The sequence below is a fragment of the Aotus nancymaae genome, unplaced genomic scaffold, assembly GCF_030222135.1.
Source record: "Aotus nancymaae isolate 86718 unplaced genomic scaffold, 86718_ANA_hifiasm-v0.15.2.pri h1tg000029l, whole genome shotgun sequence".
In the NCBI taxonomy this organism is placed as follows: Eukaryota; Metazoa; Chordata; class Mammalia; order Primates; family Aotidae; genus Aotus; species Aotus nancymaae.
The window spans coordinates 69,841,905-69,864,889 of record NW_026988442.1 but is presented as its reverse complement, the minus strand read 5'-3'; positions in this window follow the sequence as shown (position 1 = coordinate 69,864,889).

Sequence of the window (22,985 nt, the reverse complement as noted above, 5' to 3'; positions counted from 1 at the left end):
AGGACAGTTACTAAAGAACTGACCATCAATCAGCCCAGGTGTTAAAAGCAAATGAAAGACAGATACTCTCACCAATCGGACGAGTCAAGGGACACATGACTATTTAATGCAGTGAGCACTGCATCCTGGTTTGGATATTGGGATAGTAGGTCATTAGTGAAAAAAGAACTGACCCTCAGTCCTCAAATCAGCCCAGGTGTTAAAAGCAAATGAAAGACAGATACTCTCACCAATCGGACGAGTCAAGGGACACATGACTATTTAATGCAGTGAGCACTGCATCCTGGTTTGGATATTGGGATAGTAGGTCATTAGTGAAAAACTGGTAAAATCTGAATAAAGTCTAAACCCTAGTTAATAATGTTTGTCTTGCCAATGCTACATTTTTGTTTTGATATTGTATTACAGTTACATATTATGTTAGTATTTGGGGAATTGAGTGAAGGGTGCATGGAAACTTTCTGTACTAGGCTTACAAATTTTCTGTAACTCTAAAATTATATCAAGATATAAAGTAAAGAAATACTTTGTCAAATAATGAGTTAGGAGAAACTAATTCTGATGTGAAACACAGGTACAAGTCTGAAGTCAGTGTGTGGTAATGGAACACACAGTTGGCCCATGTTGAGTCACAGCTTCCCAAGGAACGGAACGATAAAACACAAACCTAAAAGTGATCTCATTTGTATCTCAGTATGAGAATTTGTCTATCTATCAGAATCATATCTCTGCTGTCTTCCCTTCGCTGTATTTTTCTTCTGCTCCCTTTGGGTCTTTTCACTTTTTCCTTCCACATTTCAATAACAACGTGTGTGTGTGACATGGTAATGTTATTTCAACCACATGCTGTTACTTCCCACATATAATATTTGTCCTCAGGCCCCTGCAGTGCTAAGACTGAAATCTCCACTTAGCATTTCTTCAGTAGTATTAAGCAAGTATTGTTTCTTAGAGCACTTTTAGACATGATCCTACGTTAAGTCACAATTGGTTCTAATATCATAACCCTTTGCTGAGCCATTAACAATTTTCTCTACATCCGCTTTCTCTCCCCCAATTCTGCTTTATGTTTAGCAAAGGGGAGGAAGATGTGAAGGCAGAAATGCAGAATCCATCATCGTATTATTCTTTCTAAACCCACATCCTGCCACAATAGCTCAGTCGAAGTGTCTAGCCATTATACTCAGCTCTCTAGGGCCATCTTTTGCCTGCAGTGAACCAAGTAAAATATGTTTTCATTCTGACCCAGTCCAACCTTCTATTGATATCTGCAATTCAGGAGCTGCATAGTAGACCACACGCTGTTAGCCTCAATGTTGGATCCAGCAACTTGCTTTATTGGTCCCCACAATGTTTTTTTATTTGTGCGTGTGTCAGTATGTGTGTGCATGTGTGTGTGTGTGTGTGTGTATGTGTGGGTGTATGAGAGAGAGAGAGACAGAGAGAGAGAGAGAGACAGAGAGAGATAAAGAGAGAGAGAGAGAAAGAGAGAGTTTTCTGCTTTATCTTATAGGCAATATTTAAAACTTAGGAAATTTTACCCAAAAACTCAGATTCCCAGCCAGTCTTAAAGGCCTGCAACAGTGTGTCCACATTCACATAGGGCCAGGATCTGCTCAAATTGAATATCAGCTGCGCTTTTGGACAGCATGGATGTTCTCCAATTTACAAGTCACCCACATTGTCTTCTGACCAGCCTGGCTGCTACAAGCTTTTGTGTTTGCAAAACTCGCCCTATATCTTGCCTTTAATTCATAAAGGTCAGTCAAATATGTCTGAGTGCCATTACTTGACATGATGAGTAAAGAAATTTAAGCTGTCTTTTCCTCTGAGCCTAGGAATCTCAGAAGCCACAGTCAACCCTATTTCTCTCTGTAAAACTATAGAAGAAAATCTGCCAATCATTTTCCTTTGCCTGCAGAAGGGAAGGAAAAGGGCAGGACTGCTACTTTGGGTTCCTTTATATGATTTTTTTTTTAACTTTTTAAGGAAATGTTATTATTCTTATTACAGATTGCACTCAACTCTCACTTACATAGTGACTCTCAGGCTTGGGTTTGCAATGTGTTGATGGAGCCATTACGGCTGTATTTCGCATGGAAGAGTTTCACTAATCCTCTTTGGCATTCATCTCTGAATCTTGAACTCAAGTAGCTTCAGCCTCTGAAAGTTTATTTTTTACTTAAGTGATTTTCATGCTATTGCTAGAGTTTCCAGGTGTCTCACCAGCTTAACAGCTATCTGAATACGCTTTGGTTATTTCCTCTTTACAGCGGGTTTATGCTCTGTTCCAAGGGATCAAAACATTTCCTGCCCAAATGCCTTTAACTGTGAGTGTGCAGTCAGTAATTATTTTTTTGCTTTACCCAATATATAAATAACTCCCTTATACTTATTTGAACCAGTTCCCATAGTACTTTCCTTATGAAAGAAAAAAGCCCTTCAGCAGACTTTTGTGTGATATGAGCAGAGTGCTAGTCAGGGGGCATAAATCATACCTCATATTCACACATACACAAGTAACCCTTCCCTTTCCTGCTGTTTTCATTTACTTAGATTAATTTATTTCCAAACTTTTGGCAACCCTCTGCTAAAGTACACAGCAAACAAATTTGCAGTGAGTCCCAAATTAAATATTAAGGCAAAATATCCAGTCTCAAATTTCATTTGGTTCAGTCACTGTAAAATGTAATAAAATTTGGGTATGTGTTTCATATTTAACTTATTCTGAGGCATAATGTTGATTTTAGTATTGAAATTTTGGAGCCAAATTATCAAAGAGGGTTTGACAACATGAATGAAAAATGAACTTAAAGTGACAAACAAATTGTTTCTACACATGCATCTAGCAAATGTCTACTAAACCGGCCTGTATGCTCTTTACACAACAAATAAAGTGGTTGAGATCTTTTGCTTCAATATTTTATTTAGGCATTTCTAAAATTTTAAATGCCTGAGCTTTGAATCTCTTTTCATTTTAACCTAATGTATGTTTAGTATATCTTCTCTTGAATCTAAAAACATACCATACTTGAAGACTAAGAAAGCAGGTTATTTTCTTATATATTACTTGTAATGATCATGTCATGTAGCATTTCTGAGGTAATTTCTATGGATGAAGTAAAGTGTTTTCTTCCATGATGCTTCAGGTCCAGGAATATAAAGTAAATAGTGTTTAAAAGGGTTGATTATTCCAAGCTACCTTTTTGGCACTCTTTTAGATGGTCTTCATAACCTAAAAACAAATCGAGTGAGATATTTTGGGGATTAAGCTGGTACTCTGAAACGTAGATTTGAATATCAAGTTATGAATCTAAACTCTCACTTTTTCTCAAAGTACAGAATGGAAGAGAAAGCACCAAAAAAGAAACAGAGCAGTGAAAACAAAAATCATAGGAACAAAACCCCAAAACAAGCTTCAAACACCTTAGGAAACAGGATAATTCAATCAGCTTAACAGTAACAGTATTCCTTCAAATAGTGTATTCCTTTCTCTTTTTTCATGTATTCTCTAGGCTCTGATATTTTTGCCTTCCATCAGTTTTATAAAACCTTCCTCCTTTCTCTTTCTCTGCCTCTCACTGTTTCTTTCCTTTTTAGTTTCAGCAAGGACTAACTAGACCCAAAACCGTTTGTTCTGTATCCACAAGCAAGCTTTCCTTCACAATCTACGGTTGTACAATTGCTAGTGTTTTTATTTATAGTTCTGTTTTTTTTTTTTTTTTTAATTTAAAGTTCCAGGGTACATATGCAGAACATGCAGGTTTGTTACATAGTATGGCATAGGCATATATGTGCCATGGTGGTTTGCTGCACCCATAGTTCTGGTTTTAATAGTCTGGTTTTAATAGTCTGGTTGTTTCTGCCTCCACGTCTACAAACCACACTGAGACTGGTACGTGTTAGCATGTTAGGCACTACAATGTTTATTCAATAAATGTGTAGATAAACAAGAATAATTCAAGGGCCCTGATTGTCCAACAAGTAATACCCATATATCATAAACTCTTACCTGGTAGATCCTCACCACTCACTTCTTTACTATGTTTTTTTTTTTCTTTTGAGACAGAGTCTCACTTTGTTGCTCAGGCTGGAGTGCAGTGGCGCAATCTCCGCTCACTACAACCTCTGCTTCCCAAGTTCAAGTGATTCTCCTGCCTCAGCCTCCTGAGTAGCTGGGACTACAAGCACATGCAACCATGCCTGGCTAATTTTTGTATTTTTAGTAGAGATGGGGTTTCACCATGTTGATCAGGCTAGTCTCAGACTCCTGGCCTCAGGTAATCCACCCACCTCAGCCTCCCAAAGTGCTGGGATTACAGGAGAGAGTGACTGCACCAGTCTTTACTACAGTTTTCTTGGAATTTCTAGGGAGGGTGATGAGAACAGCCGATAATAGCTATGTTACAATTGCTTCTCTCTTTCCTAATTATTCATCCACAGGAACTTGACTGTCAGTACAAACTCTTCTGAATCATGTTAAAAATTTGGAGATAATTGAAAAGGAACTCTTTCTTTAAAACACTGCAAATTTCTTCAAGAAACAAACACAAACAAGTCTTCATAGGCCAATGCCTGTTTCTTTTGGTATTATGCTGGTTTATATTGATAGAAATAACAGCAAAATTATTGCTTTGACATTTGTCAATGCTTAAAATATTGCTAAGTGTATTATTTTAACTTACTCCCTAAAGAATACTGTGAATCAGACTCAATTAATTTAATTTTACAGGCGTGGCATAGTAAACACAGGGTATTAGGAAATATGGTATCAGTAGTTCTGAAATATAAAAGAAAAGGTAATAAGAAAGCAAACAATATTGCAGGGTCCACATGTGACTATCATGTGACTTTTATTGTGAACCGTATTTCACACAAATCAATAAGAGTTACTGCAAAATAGAATGTAACCATTTAAAATAGCCTGAAATAATGTATTATCTGCTTAGAATATTAACCCTTTTCTCCAAAGATTATCTTTTGAGGCTTTATTTCATGCCTATCCTCCCTAAAATGCTGCTGCATTCATTCGTATAGAAAATCTTTCTGAACTAAAAATGCAAATCTCTGTTCTAGTTTGTCCTCATTGCCACTGCTACTCCCTCATTCAGGCCATCAACATCTGATCCAGGACTAATTCTGATGATCCCTGAACTGGATTCACCATTTCCCTTCTTGTCTTTCTATTAGACCAAGCATGATCTCTTTAAAAAGTAAGTTGCATCATTGTCACCTCTGATTAGACAGCCAGTAGCTGCTCAAAGTCAGAACCAAACCCAAATGCCTCACTTTTATCTGCATGACCCCACCTGACCTAATCTGACTTCACCATAAACGTACCTTCTCTATTTCTCTTCTCTCCTTAACACGCACAGTTTATTTCAGATGAATTGAACTTCCTTCTCTAAAATACCAAAATCACAACTTCCTCTCAAGGATAGCATAGAAAATTCCTCCCTCTAGATGACTCAGAGCTTGTCCCCTCTCATCACTTAGTTTTAGCTAATATGTCACTTGCTCAAAAAGGCCTTCTATGTTTATAACTACAACTCCTAATAGCATTTTCGTCAGTCACATTATATTATTTTTCTTTCAAGTAAGGATGTTAGTTATGTATTTATTTGCTGTTTCTGTCTCCTCCTGCACTAAAAGCCCATCAGCCCAGTTACATTGTCTATGTTGTTCACTCGCTTCATTCCCACCACCTAAAACAGTGTTTACCACCTATTTGCTCATGTTTGTCGAATGGGTGAATAAACACATGAATGATCACAAAACATATGGGTTACTTCAAGGATCATGTGATTTCAGCAGGAAAAAACTGCTAATAAAAAATGAAGGTATGCTAAAAATATAAAGAGCTTCTTCCTATCAGTAACTTATATTAAGCAAATAGTATAATTAATAAAATGATAGATGATTATGTAATGTAATACATGACGCAATGTGTTTTCACAAACATTATCCGTGCACTCACAGAATGTGTTAGGGTCATAGCTATGTTTATCGTTTCAGAATGGGTCTGAGAAATTTTCTGTCAAACTCTAGTGGTGTTTTCACAGACACCCAGATGAAAATACACTTCAAGGTAAAATCCTCATGCCCTTCATTACTTTATGTTCTCCTAGTAACGAGGATAGCAAGGAAAGTTGAAATGTGCTAAGATGTTGGTCCTCTCACTGTCAGGATTAATTTCTAAATATTTGACAAGGTCATTAGCAAGTGAAAATAGGAAGAAAAACATCCTAGAAGGAGAAGGAACTGTAGAATTGAGTGTAATTCATCAATGGACAAAGGAGAAGGTTTAAATTCTGACTTCTTCCTGTATCTATGTGTGCTCATGTTGGATAGCCACCAAATTTTCCCTCGAATAAGATTAGCATGCTGTTGTATTACAGGACATCAACATAGTGCTGCTGAACTGCTAGTCTTGGTGTTAGAAATGACATCAGTACGAGGGCACTCAGCAAGAATGCCTGAATTCTGAGTTAGTAATTCCATCTACAAATCTGATGCAGTTATTATGTTTAACGAAAATCTTAAAAATATGGATGCCCAGTGGGCACAATCTGTAGTGTTTTCACCTGATGAGGCAAGAATCTCACTCTTGAGCTGATGTCATTATCACTGTACTTTCAGAGCTTAGTCATGAAAAAATGCCTTAAAAGTTAATAGAGTTGAATAAAGTGGAATATTTTAATAAAGCAAACTTGCTATTTTAACATTTTTGTCCCAATAAAAATATACCATTAAAAGCTTTGGAAATGCACAGACTGTCTTAGATAATCTAAAAACGGAATCATTTTAAAATCTCTGTAATATCTATTTTAGCAAAAGTTTAAGGTTCTAATTAGCTCAGTTACTTGATCTGTGTGGACAGAAGCTTCAATAAATTCTGATTGTCAAAGTTCTCTTTCTCGGCATCATTTTCTTTCCTCTCCTTATACATCCTAGTTTTTAAAGAAAACAGATGATTCTAAATACATTTCCATTATCAGCATTATACCTACAGCTTTTCTTTTTCATAAATAATCTTAAGATACCCTAGGAACACTCAAATCAACCACAACTAAGTTTCATTTCTCCCAAATCTCATTTTTAGTTATCTTTTCTCATTTTAAGAAGAAAGGACTAAGATGACAAATCGTCATTAAAGAAAAACTCAGCGGTAGAAAAATTCTTAAGGAATTATATATTCGTATTTCTAAAGTTAAGCAGTCTTGGAAGCCTTGAAGGATGTCAATGCAATGTGGAAAAGTTAGGAAGGGAAGTCCTATTGATTGCAAGAATAAAACAAGAGACGACATGTGGTACCTTGATCTTACCTAAAGAAGAAACATATTCTTTTCACTAAAATGAGGTCATGTTTCAACAATACCTGTCTTTGGTCTGAAGGCTAAGCCAGTCAGGACAATGAGGTATATGCAACTCAGGAAGAGATGTCTGACTGTTAATAAGAATGTATTGTGAGATGAAATGTAAAGTCGGTATCTTAGCAAGGCTACATGATCTATCTCCTTCAAGAAGTTTTTATTTTTCTCTTAACAAAGTTGGAAGATATTGTATATGAAAAGGTACTTTCTCAACTTCTGTAAAGGATATAGTTATAATATTATTCACGTTTAAATGGAACCTTTTAAGTATACAAGGTTATATCTGAGATAAACTTTTATATACGAACTTATATCTGAGAAAAATAAGATTGAACAAATGAATCTATGGTACAAATATATCCATCAAGATTACTTATTTTTCTTTTCTAAAGGTAAAGGCACCTTTGAAAAGGGTTACATATTTACCAGTATTTTGCAATATTTAAGAAGAAATCCCAAATTTTGACAATACATCATTATTAAACGAGTATCAGTAGAGTTGTTGAACAATAGAAAAACATAATTATTTCTTTTTTTAACTTTTATTTTGGATTTGGAGATACATGTGAAGGTTTGTTACATAGGTAAACATTTGTAACAAGGGTTTGTTGTTCATATTACTTCATCACCTGTGTATTAAGCCCAGTACCCAATAGTTTCCCTTTCTCCTCCTCTTTGTCCTCCCACCCTCCCTGTCAAGTAGACCCCAATCATGTTTGACTATTTCCAAAATGAGCATTACTCTTTTCCACTAATGATATTTACAAATTCAAAATAATGGGGAATAAGATAAACAAATGGGTATACTCATTTATTTATTCATGTCATTGCATTTTTAAATATCATAATTGGGTACTTAACTGCAGACTAAAAATAAGTTAACATGACTGCATAAGAAATTGATGATAGTCATATTTAAAAGAGCATTTAATCCTGTTGTCCATTTTATTAATGATTTCTACTATATATATTCTTCATTGAGAGAAAGTCTTTGAAGCCAATTTTAGAATGAATTTTTTAATGTTTCACAAAATGGAGAAATATAAATTCAGTTAAAAAGGCAAAGAAAAATAATAAATTTCCACTTTCAATAGAGTAAATTCTTTCTGAGCACAAATGAATTCAGAACTCATTTCTGATAGTGTTTTAAACTTGTATAATATCCCATTATATAAATACATAATTATTACCAAACATATTTCATTTGCCTAGTATGAGAGACACAATAGCAAAAGCATGTATGATTTGCTCTACAAACTGGAAATATGTTGCATAATTATTTCAGAGAAATATGTTGTTGTTATTGTTTCTTCACAGAATATAACTTTAGGTTTTTTCTATAAGACGAGTCATGCTTTTTTATAGAGTGTATAGCTATTTGTTAATAGTTTTGATTTCCATTTAGTTACTAGTCAGTTTCATCAATTAGTTTAGTCAGAGAGTTTAGTCAAAATATGTGGGTTTATATAGAGATAGCCTAAATCAAAAGGATGGAGAGAGAGAGTGAGAGAGATGGAAAGACAGAGTGAGACTGACTCTACGTTTTGATATTGCTCAATTTACGGCAGAACAATAAATAATACATATTTTCTAACTTGGCCTTGTAGCTATTCCAGGGGGAAAGGGGAGACCATCTAATCATTTATGAAGAGGAAAATACAGATTTAAAATTGTGAGAGCAGCTTATAGAAGACACACTAACAGAAAAAAAAAGCATATACATTTTGAAGGTCTAAGCTTACTTGTTCTGATGTAAGGCAGAATCTCCAGAATCCTTTATTCTCCTTCCTCTAAAATAGTGGATTCAGATGTACTTGATGAGTTTGACATGTTATTCAAATGAGAGAGCACTGAAGAGCCAGAACAGAGATTCAATGCTATTGCAAGCATGATACTTTTCAAAATTGAGTGAGTGAGGTAAAGACACTCATTCTATGTGAGTGAAATTCACATCTGAAAATTAGTCCCAAAACCAGGTTTTTGGACTAATTTCCAGTTGTGAATTAAAAACTCCAATTAATTTTTTAGAGATATTTTCATTTTTGTATTACTATTTAAATAAGATATTATCCCCAAAAATTAATATGTTTTAAAAATCTCCTTCCATAATAAAAGAACTGGAGAATGTTCCCAAGGCTTATAGTCTGTGAGATTTGTGATTGCTATGTTGCAACTTCATTCCTATGTCTCTAGCCAATTGTTTGTGATACAGGTTAAGTTTGGGAATAGCTATCCATGTGAAAATATATAGCAACTACACAGAAGAAAATAAAAACCAACCTGTGATATTTTTCTGTTTGGTTAGCTAATTTTTCCTACCTCTCTCCCCCTCCTCTGCCAAAACCAAAAGAAAAACCTTATTATTTGCTCATTCTATGTATCAAGATAGTTTTTTGTCATTATTTTTGGATTATATGGGAGAAGCCAGATTTCTTGAAGAAATTTAAGAAAAATGTTAAAACTATCTAAAAAGTAGACATAAATATTTTCTCATAGAAGTTTGGCTGAGCATATATTCTGATGAATTCACAATGGTACTCACTCTTTGGCATAATTTTCTTTAGCATTCTGCTACTAAATGTATTGCTTCAAATTACAAATATTGGGTATATCATACTTACAGGCATTTCAAAAGCAAATAATGTTGACACGTGTTTCTTCCACACAGTCATATTTTATTAAAATAAAATACTTATTATGTGGTAATGTATTCAAATATTACATGTTATGAGTAAAAAAAAAACTCAAAAAATTTTTTTTCCTTTCTTTTTTTTTTTTGTCCAGATAAATAGACAGGTTTATCAGAGTTCGGAAAAGCAAAAGTTCCATTCATAAAAGCCATCCCCAATTTTCAGGCCAAAGTGGTATTTTTAATAGGTGTTTGTGCCAAGGCAGCCATTTTAAAGAAGACACACACACACACACACACACACACACACACACACACAGAGAGAGAGAGAGAGAGAGAAAGGGGGTGGGGTAATTGTATAGGTGGGTTCCACTTACTACTAACTTAGTTTGATGAATGATATCATGTTGGCACAGGCGTGTTTAACTTTTAGGATTAATTCTACTTTCTCTGAATGCATCTATCTAGAATGAAGACAAGTGTTTCCTTTTGTACAAGAATTGTTTTGACAGACAGCCACAGAAGGTAGAGAAATCTATCAGTATGTTTCATTGGTACTTTTTACCACACAGAATTCCTATAACCAGGAAAATGTTGAAGGAAAAGGCGGGGAAGTTGTACATTTCATATTAAGATACAAAAATTAATGGCAGAAACATGAAAAATACTGGATCATATTAATATATAGAATGAAGAGAAGATATAAAGATCCCTCAACATTATAATCCTTATAAGAAGACTAAGTCCTATTCAGTTCAGGTGACTTTAAATGGAGCTGATTTTTATGGTATGCCCTAGGCTGAGAAAAGAAATTGACAAGGTAACTGGCAAGAAACTAATGTCCTGGATCCAATAGATTTGCAAAGTAAATATCTCAGCATATCTCCACCCTAAATGACAAGTGGCATTTAGAAAGTATCATCTAATTCTGAAGAATACATTAACTATTAACCATATCACTCATCTACCATCCTTTCTAAGAAACTTTACATTCATTTACATTTTTAAAAAAATGACTTCCATATTTGTAATTGTAGCATAGTTAACATTTAAGTTATCTGCAATATTCTCATGTCTCTCTCCATTCTTAGAGGTCTAATTATAATTTGATTCACACTGGTGACACTTTTCCTTAAATTATTTTTATACTGTAAATATTTTCATATATTTATAATAACATGAAAGAAAAATATTTTAAGAAATTATTTTGTTTAAAGATATTTATTCTCATCATGAAATACTGATTCAGATTCTGATGTATGGCATAATCCATCCATCTACCCATCCATACATCCATACATCCTTTTCCTAAATTTATCTTCAGCTTTCTTTGAACTTCTTTATTTTCTGAATTCTGTTTTCTACAATTCACATTCTTTCATATTGTTTTAGTGAATTTAAATTTTTCTTTACTTTTCCATTGTCTTTTTTTCCTCTTACTCAGTTTAAATTTGAGCTTGAGAAGAGAGAAAAAGAGAACAAACTCAAAGATTAGCAACTTCTTCAAAACAAAACTTTATGTTATTTGTGGCATATAAAGAGACACAAATTGCAGTTTTCTTCTCAGAAAATTTGACACTTTAAGATACACTTCCCTTTAAGTTTTAATCCTTATCAAGCACTACTTTGATATGATATGACAAATCAGTTGATTCTAAGTGAATCTGATTTATCTTCCACTTTTGGCTGTTAAAAGTTACAAAGATGTTTCCTTTTTATGATTGATGGAATTTAATAAGAACTGACATATACATTAGTTTAGCTCTCCATAAAATCAATATAAGTTAAGAAAATAAACAATAAGGAATTAAAAGACAAGTTCATGTATACAATTTGAAAACAAACATACAAGTTTGTTTCAAGTCTTTTTCTATTTAATATAATGTTTGAGCTTATACTCACGAATGTATAAAGGGAACAACACAGCTAGAAAGTAAAGCAAACATGTCTGTTACAGTCCATACAGTTTGAGAAACTACATATTACCCAATAAGTACATGTAGAACCTAAAAGTGAATTCTCATTTTTTGTCAAGCAGTTAGCTCTTGCACTACAAAAGGCACCTATGTAATTCACATGCCTGTTCTACTGTTCAAGGACGACCGACATAAGCCTGTGCAGAAAGTTACATCTCATTAACCTCTTTCTTGCATTTATATTCCCATATCTTCTGTTTCAGTATATCAGTGAAGGAAGTTTGTCATAATGCAGTAACACTTTCTTTCTTAACTTTCAGTAAGATTTCTCTCTTTTTTTTTTTAAATTCCCTTTTCCCAATGTGGCCCATCCTTTTCACTTTTGATAACTGTGAGGATTTTAGCTCTTTCCTAACAGTTTTGAAAGTTGTGTTAAATATATAATGATGGCAAAGTTCTGGTCTACAATTATTTTTACTTGTGCTATCTGATACAGTAATTCATGTGGACATGGTGATACAACAGGACACTATTTCACTTTTTAGAAAAAAAAAACTAGCAATCTTTTACCATATGCTTTGCTTTTATCTTAGATGTTCCTCTCCCTCATGAAACTAAATTGGCACCAAATATAATCCTCTTAGTTATTTAATATCCTATCTCAGAAGAAAGTTGGGGGGTCTGTATCTTTTATGTTATATATAAAATTATCTTCAGATATTTATTCAAATCATGGTAGCAATAGGTTCTATCCCCATAAACATATATAAAAGCATTAAGAACTCAGCTCTAGCTGAAGTTAAATTTCTGGAGAATGGAGACTCAATCAGAAAGAGCCCAATAGCAGCAGTCTGCCACTACCATTATATCTTGCTAGCACACTGGGCTGAAAAGCTCCATTCCGTTCATCTGTTCTGGTCCAACTTCAAACATTTTTCCTAAGAAAGGTTGAGAGCTGATTGTTCCAGATCAAAGACATCATCATTTCAAGGAGAGCTATGTGCCTCCATTTCATCAGTATAGTTTCCAACTATTCCACATCAACTTCAAGGCAAGTTGAGCAAGTTCAGAAGCTCTGGTTAGGTGACAATGATGTATTTAAAAGATTATCACCAGTAAATGTCAGATTTCCTAAAGAATCTCACATTAGTGCGACCACTGATAGAGGAAATGACATGTGTGGGTATGCTATAAAGGCTAGAATCTGGTTGCCAACAGCAGGCTGAATAGAAACACTACAATTCATTCCCGTGTTATTTCTTATAATGAAGCAACAATTTTTTGTCAATTCATAATCTGCCTCATGTAAGTACAACCACTATATCTCCCAATACAACATTCTGTTTGCTTGACATTGGGGTCTGGATTTTTCTTTTCTCTCTCTCTCTCTCTCTCTCTCTCTCTCCCCTATTTAAACTAAAAAGCTGAACTATACCAGTCAATATAAGCTCATTTTCTCATTAAAAAAAAAAAAAGGATCTATGATACTTCTGATTTTACTTTAAGCAGTTAACCATTCCAAAGCCAGGGCCAATGCCCCAAATATTCATCTAGTATTTTCCTCCTTTTTTCACCAGTGTTATCTGTTGTCAAAGACTATGAAACTTGCACAGGAATTCCAGATTTTCCAGATGAAAAGTTTATAGAATCCCGGCTTATTCTGATTCCCACCTCCTCTCTCCTCTGCTCTCCATATCCATTCCCCTCTAAACTTGTACCATTCATCAGCTACTTGGAGAAAAAGCAAAAGCAAAGCTCCAGACTGGAGCGAGGCACTCCAGTGGTGGGTTAGCCCCTCAGGGTACCTGTGCTGTGTCACAGACCCTCAGAATGGAAAAGTCAAGTTCAAGCAGGTGCGTGCGCCCGGAAGCGCCCTAAAAGCCTCACCGCTGATGACAGGACTCTCTCCCCAGTCTGACCCCAGAAAAGGGCTACGGAAACGAAAGGACTTGCATCGGCGCATTCGCCTCTCCACAGACCCCGAATGCAGCAGGTAAGGAAGTTAACCTGGGAGCTAAGTTGAGGGCGGACACGCTTAACGCGGAGAACCTGGAGCTCGCAAAAGCTCGCAGTTGAGCGCCATCGCGGAGGGAAGTCTCTCTCTCTCTCTCTCTCTCTGAAATGCGAATTCTCATCCCAACATCTGCAGCGCTTAGGATGCGCGGGCAGAAGCGCACAGCCAAGTCCAAACGCTCCCGAAGGGGACAAAATCAGGACCGGGAAACGGCCCAGGGGAAAAGCTGTGGGGGTGCCGAGGTCTCTGGCACTTGGTTCAGAAACCCCGCACCGCACCTCTCACTCCCCACGGGGCCGGCGCACGGCGGCCACCCGGTCCCGGGGAGCGGGGCTGCAAGGACTTAAGTTTCACACTCACTTATCTGCAAGCATCGCCCAGCAGGAAAGCCGTGGAAGCCAGGGGAGGACTGGGGCGGGGGGAGGTGTTCTCCTTACCTCGGTCGGCTCCCACGGTCCGCACCCTGGCGATCGGCAGTAATCCCGAGAGAGTAAGTAAGGCGAGGAGGAGCTCGGACATTGTGGTCGCCCGGTAAGGAAGCCTGCGCTGGAGACTGCTCCGCGGCACACTCGGCCCGGCGGCGGCGGCGGCGGCTTGGAGCCCCGAATCGAGCGGCGTCATTTACAAATGTCACTGGAAATTCTTCAGCTCAATGAGTCCAGCCAGTCAGCCTTCTCCTGCCTGGAGCAGGATGTGGAAGGTGCAGGGATGCGCGCGTGCGGGAGAGAGGAGGGAGAGCGTGTGTGAGCGCGAGCGAGCCGCCCGTGTGTCTTGACTTTTCAATGCAGGGTACGTCTGATCTTACATCACGCAAGAGGGGCAGTGAGAGATGCCAGCGGATGGGAATTCACTGATTAATCACCGAATCCACCACACACCCCTTCGTCGTCCACATAAATCACATCTATTACTTAGTAAGAGGCATTTAACACAACAGGAAAATACCACCGCGAACGGAGAGCGCCACAAATCACGATTATTTCAGTCTCCTTGAAGGGAAAGTAACTCGAAGCTGGTTCTGTAGGATTTGGGTCTTTGGCGAAGGGGGAGATTCTGCATTGAGCTGAGCCGGCCAGGCGCCTAGAACGCTCCGCAGTTCACAGCCAGCTGGGAACCCTCAGCCGAGCACCCGGGCTGCTTCTGCAGGCGAAGCGGGCTGATCCCTTCGCTCCTCGGAAGCTTCCTTCCCGGGAAGGAAGGACAAGCCAAGGAACGGAGCTTCTCTTAGGGAAATGGTTTCCTCCGCTCTACACAGAATCCCAGTGCTTCCTGAACGGCACTTTTAACTTTTATGCCGAGCAGCACCTGGGGACAAAGAGGCAAAATGTAGTGACTCAGCAGAAACGAAAAGCAAAACAACCCCAAAAGTCATTAACCGTTGCATAAGAAGGGAAGGTTAATGGAAAAGGCTATTGAAGTCCCCAGGCAGGGAACAGCAAAGCAAGGAATTGGCAGCGCTTTGCTGTGGGGTTCTGTCTTTAAGAGGGTACTTCGAGCCGTTTTAAACAGGCTTTGAGGGTTTTGATGTTTTTTGTTTTGTGTTTTGTTTTTCCGTATGCTACAGTGGTGGTGTAAGAACTTTCCCGAGCCATCCGAGGCATCAACGTGAATCATTGGAATAATAATATTAGTAAGGTTGTCTTTATGACCACTTAAGTTTTCAACATGATCATCCCAGTTCCTAAAATTTTAGTTTGCCATTCCAAGGTGGCTACGGAATTAAAATTCAGAAATCTTAATAGTTGAAGGCTTACTGTCTTCCTTGTAACATCAGGAATTTCTCGTTTAAGAACAAGAGTTGAAAAGGTTTTGTATTTAATATTTTCAAACCGGAGTTGAGTGGAGGGGTAAACTATGAGAAGGGAACAGAACTAAGGAAGACAACGATTGAAAAGCGAAGGGAGATAAAGACTGTATTTCCTTTGCTGTTTGAGACTTATAGGTGAATGCCAGCATTACGATCTAGGTATTTATGAGTAAAATTATCCAGAAGCATCTTTGAATGCTCCTTTGAAGCCATTAAAACTAGACTGTATCAAAGAACACACAGGTGATTCTGCAGAACATTGCCAAAAATCTGTGAATTTCACCTTTTTATACTTACTTTATGATTATAAATGTATTTTATGTCACTTTTTCATATTTTAAATTATGAAGTTTACTTTCCCTTGAAAATACAGCCATTTACTGTTTAAAATAGGACTCCTTCTACATTCAAAAGTGTTTCTTTTCTTGTAAAGTTGTTACATCTAATTTCTCCTAGATGTTTTTATTATTTCATAATGAAGTGCACAATATAGAATAAAGAGATTTTTTAACATATTTTATTTCATACTGAAAATTCACAAACTTTGAAATGAGTGGCAGAGTGTAAAGACTGTGTGTGTGTGTGTGTGTGTGTGTGTTGAGAGAGAGAGAGAGAAAGAGATTTGAATGATGTGCCATGTAATAAATGTTTCTTTCTCCAGGGTCCACAGACCTGTGTATTGTATGACATACTTAATCATTGGAATAATGTAGTAGGTGTCTTTCTTACATGATCCCATTCAGTCAACTAGAAGGTCAGCTATTAGGAGATCTGTATCCATTTAACTCTTGGCAAGAAAATGAGGAGTGCTCACAAACCATGCTAAGGACCTCCAGATTCTTCCTCTTCTGAAAGATTACCGCCAATTGCCTTCCACTTCAAAAACTGCCAGGTAAAGGAAAGCAGCCTGGAACAGTATGACCCACAAAAGACTCTTACCACATACTAAAGTGCCCCAATACTATGATTAAAATCACTAACTCATCCACTTCTGCAGTATGTGCAGCAGTCCTAGCTAGATTCCATGGTCAGCTTAGAAAAGGGAAAAGCTAGGAAACATCACCAAAGTAGTAAATGCTCAGAATATTTTGTATTCTGAATATGCTATATTCCAAATATGTAGAACCTCCTAATAGCCTGTTAAATGAATTAGACAGAGTAAAAACCATATGATCTCTTTCAGATCATCTGGTTGACTTTTTTACTTCATCAAATGGGTAAAAAAAAAAAATCAAGAATGCATTGTCTGCACATTGTGACCAGAATAATAAAGCAAAATAGAATTATTTAGTAATCACCAATTAAGTCAGTAATCATGAATGACGTAGGACTCAAAACAGTTACTATAAAACAGTGATAGTAAATATGGAAGATTGTTACTAAAGTATAGGCTGGAGCATCAATAAAAGGTAATGTATTATACTTAATTTCCACTTAATGAATCTCAATGAGGTATTATCTATAAAATAAAATTTGAAGCTTTAGGCCAGGCACAGTGGCTCACACCTGTAATCACAGCACTTTGGGAGGCAGGTGGATCATGAGGTCAGGAGATCAAGATCATCCTGGCTAACACAGTGAAACCCTGTTTCTACTAAAAATACAAAAAATTAGCATGACATGTGCCTGTAGTCCCAGCTACTCGGGAGGCTGAGGCAGGAGAATCACTTGAATCCAGGAGGCAGAAGTTGCAGTGAGTCGAGATCAAGCCACTGAACTCAGCCTGGTGACACAGGGAGACTCTATCTTTAAAAAAAAAAAAAAAAGAAAAAAAAAATGAAGCTTTAAGACTACAATTAATAAAGATCTAAATGGTATAAAAACTCTCTCAAAAATGTGGTGAAAGTATAGATGCTTAGGTATGTACCAGTGCTTAAGTGGACACAATAAATGGATTTAATTGCTTGTCAAAAAATTTTTAAGACTAAAATTTATAATGAGGACACTGATTCATGCTAGGAAGCCATAATATATAATAAATAGATTAAATAAATATTAAGCAAAAGAGATATATTTGCTCCAAAACTGAAATAAAAACTGTCAAAATGAAGTGGTATAAAATTATCTGTCCCATATCAAATCTCTCATATAAAGTGGTTCTTCTTCCAGATCTTCTTTGAAAATGACCAGTTTATAAAAGGAGATTGTTTTCTGTGGGCATCAGTGAGGTTGTTTTCTGTGGGCATCAGACAAAAGTGTAGACAAAATTTGAGCTTTAAAATTAAAGAGTTTGCTCCCTGGCTTTAAATGACCATCAAATTTTAATGGATTATAAATAAATGAAAAACGTAAGTGTAATTTTCTATAAAATATTTTTATTTCCTCATAATATATGCTTTAATGAAAAAAGAAATTAATGAAGTGCTCTATTAGTGAAGAGAGAAAAGCTTGAGTTAGTGTTGGAATTTTGTTTATTACTATGGTCCATTATAATTTCTTCATTCTAATCAGAGTTATTAACACTGACAACTTAAATAAATTAATTCATCAAACTATATAATCTTATGAAATCTCTCATTAAGATAAATTAAACAAAGTAGAACCAATCATTCTTTCTTTTTGTTTTAAAACAACACACGGGGCTGGGCGCGGTGGCTCACGCCTGTAATCCCAGCACTTTGGGAGGCCGAGGCGGGTGGATCACGAGGTCAAGAGATCGAAACCGTCCTGGTCAACATGGTGAAACCCCATTTCTACTAAAAATACAAAAAAAATTAGCTGGACATGGTGGCGCGTGCCTGTAATCCCAGCTACTCAGGAGGCTGAGGCAGAATTGCCTGAACCCAGGAGGCGGAGGTTGCGGTGAGCCGAGATCGTGCCATTGCACTCCAGCCTGGGTAACAAGAGCAAAACTCTGTCTCAAAAAATAAAATAAAATAAAATAAAATAAAAACAACAACACACGAATGCTAATTATAAGTCAATGGTAATCTTATACTTTCCAATTAGAGTCACAGTTTGCATACATGTGATCAAACATCAGATTTCATTTCTACTAACAATTATTTTTGTGTGGTTGGATTTCTTACAGTGAATGGTAACAATTTATGTGCTACACACCTGAACGTCATTAAGTTAGGAATAGGACGTTCCTTTTAACAAACTGGAGCTGACAGTCTGTCTCATGGAAGAGATGTGTGTAAAGGAGAGTTGGCCTGAAAGTTAGGTTGCTAGGGATTTCTGCAGCTATCACTGCAAGGGCTGCTAAGTTTCTTACCCTGCCTTTTTTCCAGACAGAAAAGTTGCCAGGCAGCAGCAGACACAAGATGAAAAAGAAAGGGAAGAGATTGAAAGAGACAGGGGGCGGAGGTAGAGAGAGAGAGAGAGAGAGGGAGAAAAAGGATTATTAAGGAAATATTATCAGTTCTTTAAAATTGAAACAGAGTTACTCTGGAAAAAGCCCCTAAGGAAAAAAAAATTAGATGCAAGTTATTTCTCAAACTGCAACATTTCAACACACATTTTTACCACTTTTCTTCAAAAATATGTTCTGTTTTTCAGCATACTGTCTCAATTAGGATATAAGGATTTGGTTGAGATAAATAAGATATTGGTGTAATGTTAATTCCCACTATTAAGCAATTGTTAGGAAGTGTGAACAACTGAAAGGAAAATTAAGAGTGATGCAATTATCTAATTAAATCTAGAAAGTAAAAAATATTTTTAGGACAATTATGTTGGTCTTCTCTCTCTACATTTTCAGCTTCTCTTTACTGTTACTGTCTAAAATGTTTCATGACATAAATATAGTGAAAAGCATGACTGATAACAATTATAACTTTCAGAAGACAAATAATATAAGCTTTTAATACTGATTTGATTGTTTGGATTTTTTCTGACTCTTGTTTGATAAACTTTTGACAGCAAAAATAAAAGGAGCTTACTGATTTAGACAAAGCTAGGGTTGACCTGAAAGGCTAAAAATTATATCTTTTTTTCATTTTTAAGGAATTGACATCCATAATAATAATGTAGTCTGAAGATAGAAATCCTATTTTGCTTTTTGGATATGTCACCAGAAGGTATTGCCCTCTCACGTGGGTAACACCAAAATGTTAACAATTCACCAAATCCTTGTCACTCTTCTCACATGGAATTAGCCCTTGGGTTTTAAGTTGGTTGCTGATTATAAAGCATGTTGCTTTGGTGTTTTTAGACAGGGACATATGTGTGGTTAAAATGAGCTCCACATTGCCTTCTCCAGATGCAGAATGGAATTAGTGTATCAGGTGGAGATTGATTGCCTGATTGCCAGTGGCCATGGTTAGGATGCGCTTTGTCTGAATGTGCCTTCGTGGCATTTTTCTACCTACTAATATATTGATCTCTGACCTTCTTTCTGATCATCATCTTGCTGCTCCTTAACTGTAATTAAAGATTTTCAGATTGTTGGAGCTGGAAGGAATGTTCAAATAATCTCCAATTTACTATATTTTGCAAATAAAAAATTTTTAAGAAAGAAAAGTTGACTAGTCTGAGGTCACGCATTTTATTAATATCAGAAATAAATCTTGAATAAAGTTTCTTGACTTTTTCCTGTATTATATAGTCAGCTTTGTTTTTTTTTTTTTTTTTTTTCCTTCCTAGGAGTGGTAGCTCAGAGAATATAAATTTATTAATTTACTAAATATCTATATATTATGTGACAGACACTATATTTAGCACCATGTGCATAGCAACAAGGATAATAAACATAACTGTTGCAGGAACATAGCATATAATCTAAATTAAATATTAATACCATTCTTATGCTAAGGACTAACTTTCCAAGATCAGCATGGAAACCATGCTGTCAGAAACCATAAGCATGACACATAGACCACTAATGAGATCACCAGTAAAATCAATGCTGCATCTTTTTTTTTTTTTGGAAAATACCTTCTACATAGAGAAAAGCCAACTTCTACTAGAATTCAACACTGGATAAAAAATCACAAAATATATTTAAACAGTTTGAGGGTTTGAACATCATTTAGTCAATCATCACAACATACTTTGATCTAGAACTTGGTAGCAAGTTCAGAAATGTTCAGAACTTTCAGAAATGTCAACAGTGATACATGCTTACATGTTCATTAGAGTCTAAGGACTCTATTATGTTGTGGGGTCACATAATATCAGGACAAAAAGAGAATTTGAAAAAGTTGTTCAACTCATTCATTTATTTATTTTTATTGTACTATTAATGAAGACCTATTTGTGACTCCTTCAAGCATCTTGTCCCCTTTAAATAATAATTTCCTGCTTCATATCCAATTCATATTTTTCCTTATGTTTACTTTGTAAGTTGCCTTTAGCATTTCATAATTTTCAGTCCTCAAAAAATGATCTTTTAATATGTGCTTTCTCCTATAATAGGCACTCAAAGGCAGTTTGCCCTATGGTTGATTAATGACTTTCTACTTCTTCCCTTAAACTTATTTAGTATCGCCTATCTTGGCTGTTCCTTGGTCCTTCTGCTGTGGAACACATCTTTATATGTGAAGTAAACAGGATACTAGCAAAGACAAAGATAGAGGTTCGGCGTGAGCCACGGACAGGGAGTTAAGATGAGACAATAGAACTCTCTTAAGTACACTACACATAATATGTACTTTGATGAAATGAATTGCTGTTAAAACGTAAAAGAGTACATAGCAGCTATTTTAATTAGGCCAATTTTATTTTTGTCTTTTTTTTTTTTTTTTTTTTTTTTACTTTAGAAGGGGAGATTGTTTCACTTTGTTTTGTTTTGTTTTTTTAGAAGAGGTTTAATTTCTATTCTTTTATCAAACATAGCCCTTGTATAATAAATTACAGAACAAAATAGTAAAGAGAAGCAAATACATTTTGAAAAGGAAAGAAAGATGAGAAAAATGTACCTTTCTTCAAAGTGCACCTTGCTTAATTCACACTGGGAATTGCTTTCGGGAGGCTGTCAACAGCTCTATTTGGGCACGGTGCCTGTCATAGAGTAAGTACCAAGTAAGTGTGTGGTAAGTGGTATTTACTTAGAGTAGGGCTTTTAGATTTTTTAAAGTTTGTTTTAAAGACAAACTTACAAAACTAACTTTTCTAGATCACTGTTAATTTTTTAAGTAAAAAAAAAATTCTCTCAGATAGAAAATATGTCTTGCCCTCTAAGAGTGTTTTTCTATTGTGAAATTATACTTTTGAATCATCATAAAAATTCAAAAGCAAAAAGGTGCTTTTTAGTCCTAAATAGAATGTCTCAGTTTTATGTCAAGTCTCTCTTTGTAGAAAAAATATGGTGACATTTGGACCCAAGTATATTTACCAAGATTTGTAAAAATATGTGACTTTAAGGATGAATCCTAGCAAAGTTAAATTACGGTTAAAAGATTATTAAATGTTTTTATGACTTTTCATTGCTACATTCTGCAATGTAAATAGACTTTACCAAGGCTATCATTTATATCATTCTGCAAACCCTACTCTAAAACAATAACTACAAAATGAGCATTGAGATAAAGTTACTCACAGGCATACAACAGAAGAGCTAGAAGAGGGTGGATACCTTGGACATAGAACGGCCAAGAATATGTGTGATTATTATTCAGAGTTTATATTTTTTCTTGTGATAAAATGCATTTACTTGTAAAAGAAATGTTAATTTTATACTTTTAGATGTGTATCAATCCTGTTATTCTAATCTATTTTTAAATTTTTTTCTTGCTAAAAGAAGGTGAATAGAAATGACACGAAATCATTTCTATGCTCTTTACTGAGTTTTGCCTGAAATTTTTATAAAATAAATTGAAAAATCAAAAAGTTTATGTATTTACAAATAAATAATCACAAATTGATATTTGGATACCATATAAAATTGGTCAAAGGATTGTTGATATTAATTATCTAAAACTAAGAGGATTAATCAACTTGAACATTTCTACAAAAATACATATAACCACTGGGAAAATAGCTCAGAAAAAGTAACATATTCTGTTGATCACATAAATAATAAATACATTAAAAGACATCTAGTCACCAGGGCTGAGTTTGGCTGGGGAGTTTCTAAAACCATCCATGCTTCAAGCTGTACATTGCAAGTGAAAGCAAGTTATAGCCTCAGGGATGTCAAGGTGACAACTGCCTGGCTCTCTGGGTAGCTTTCAGGCCAATTTCTTCTGCCCTCTACTTCCCCTTCCACACTTTTTATTTATAATAGTCAGAGTTTCCAAGCCAAAATTAAACACATGGCCTAATAAATAGAATTATGGAGCAACAAGAAGACTATTTCTAATCA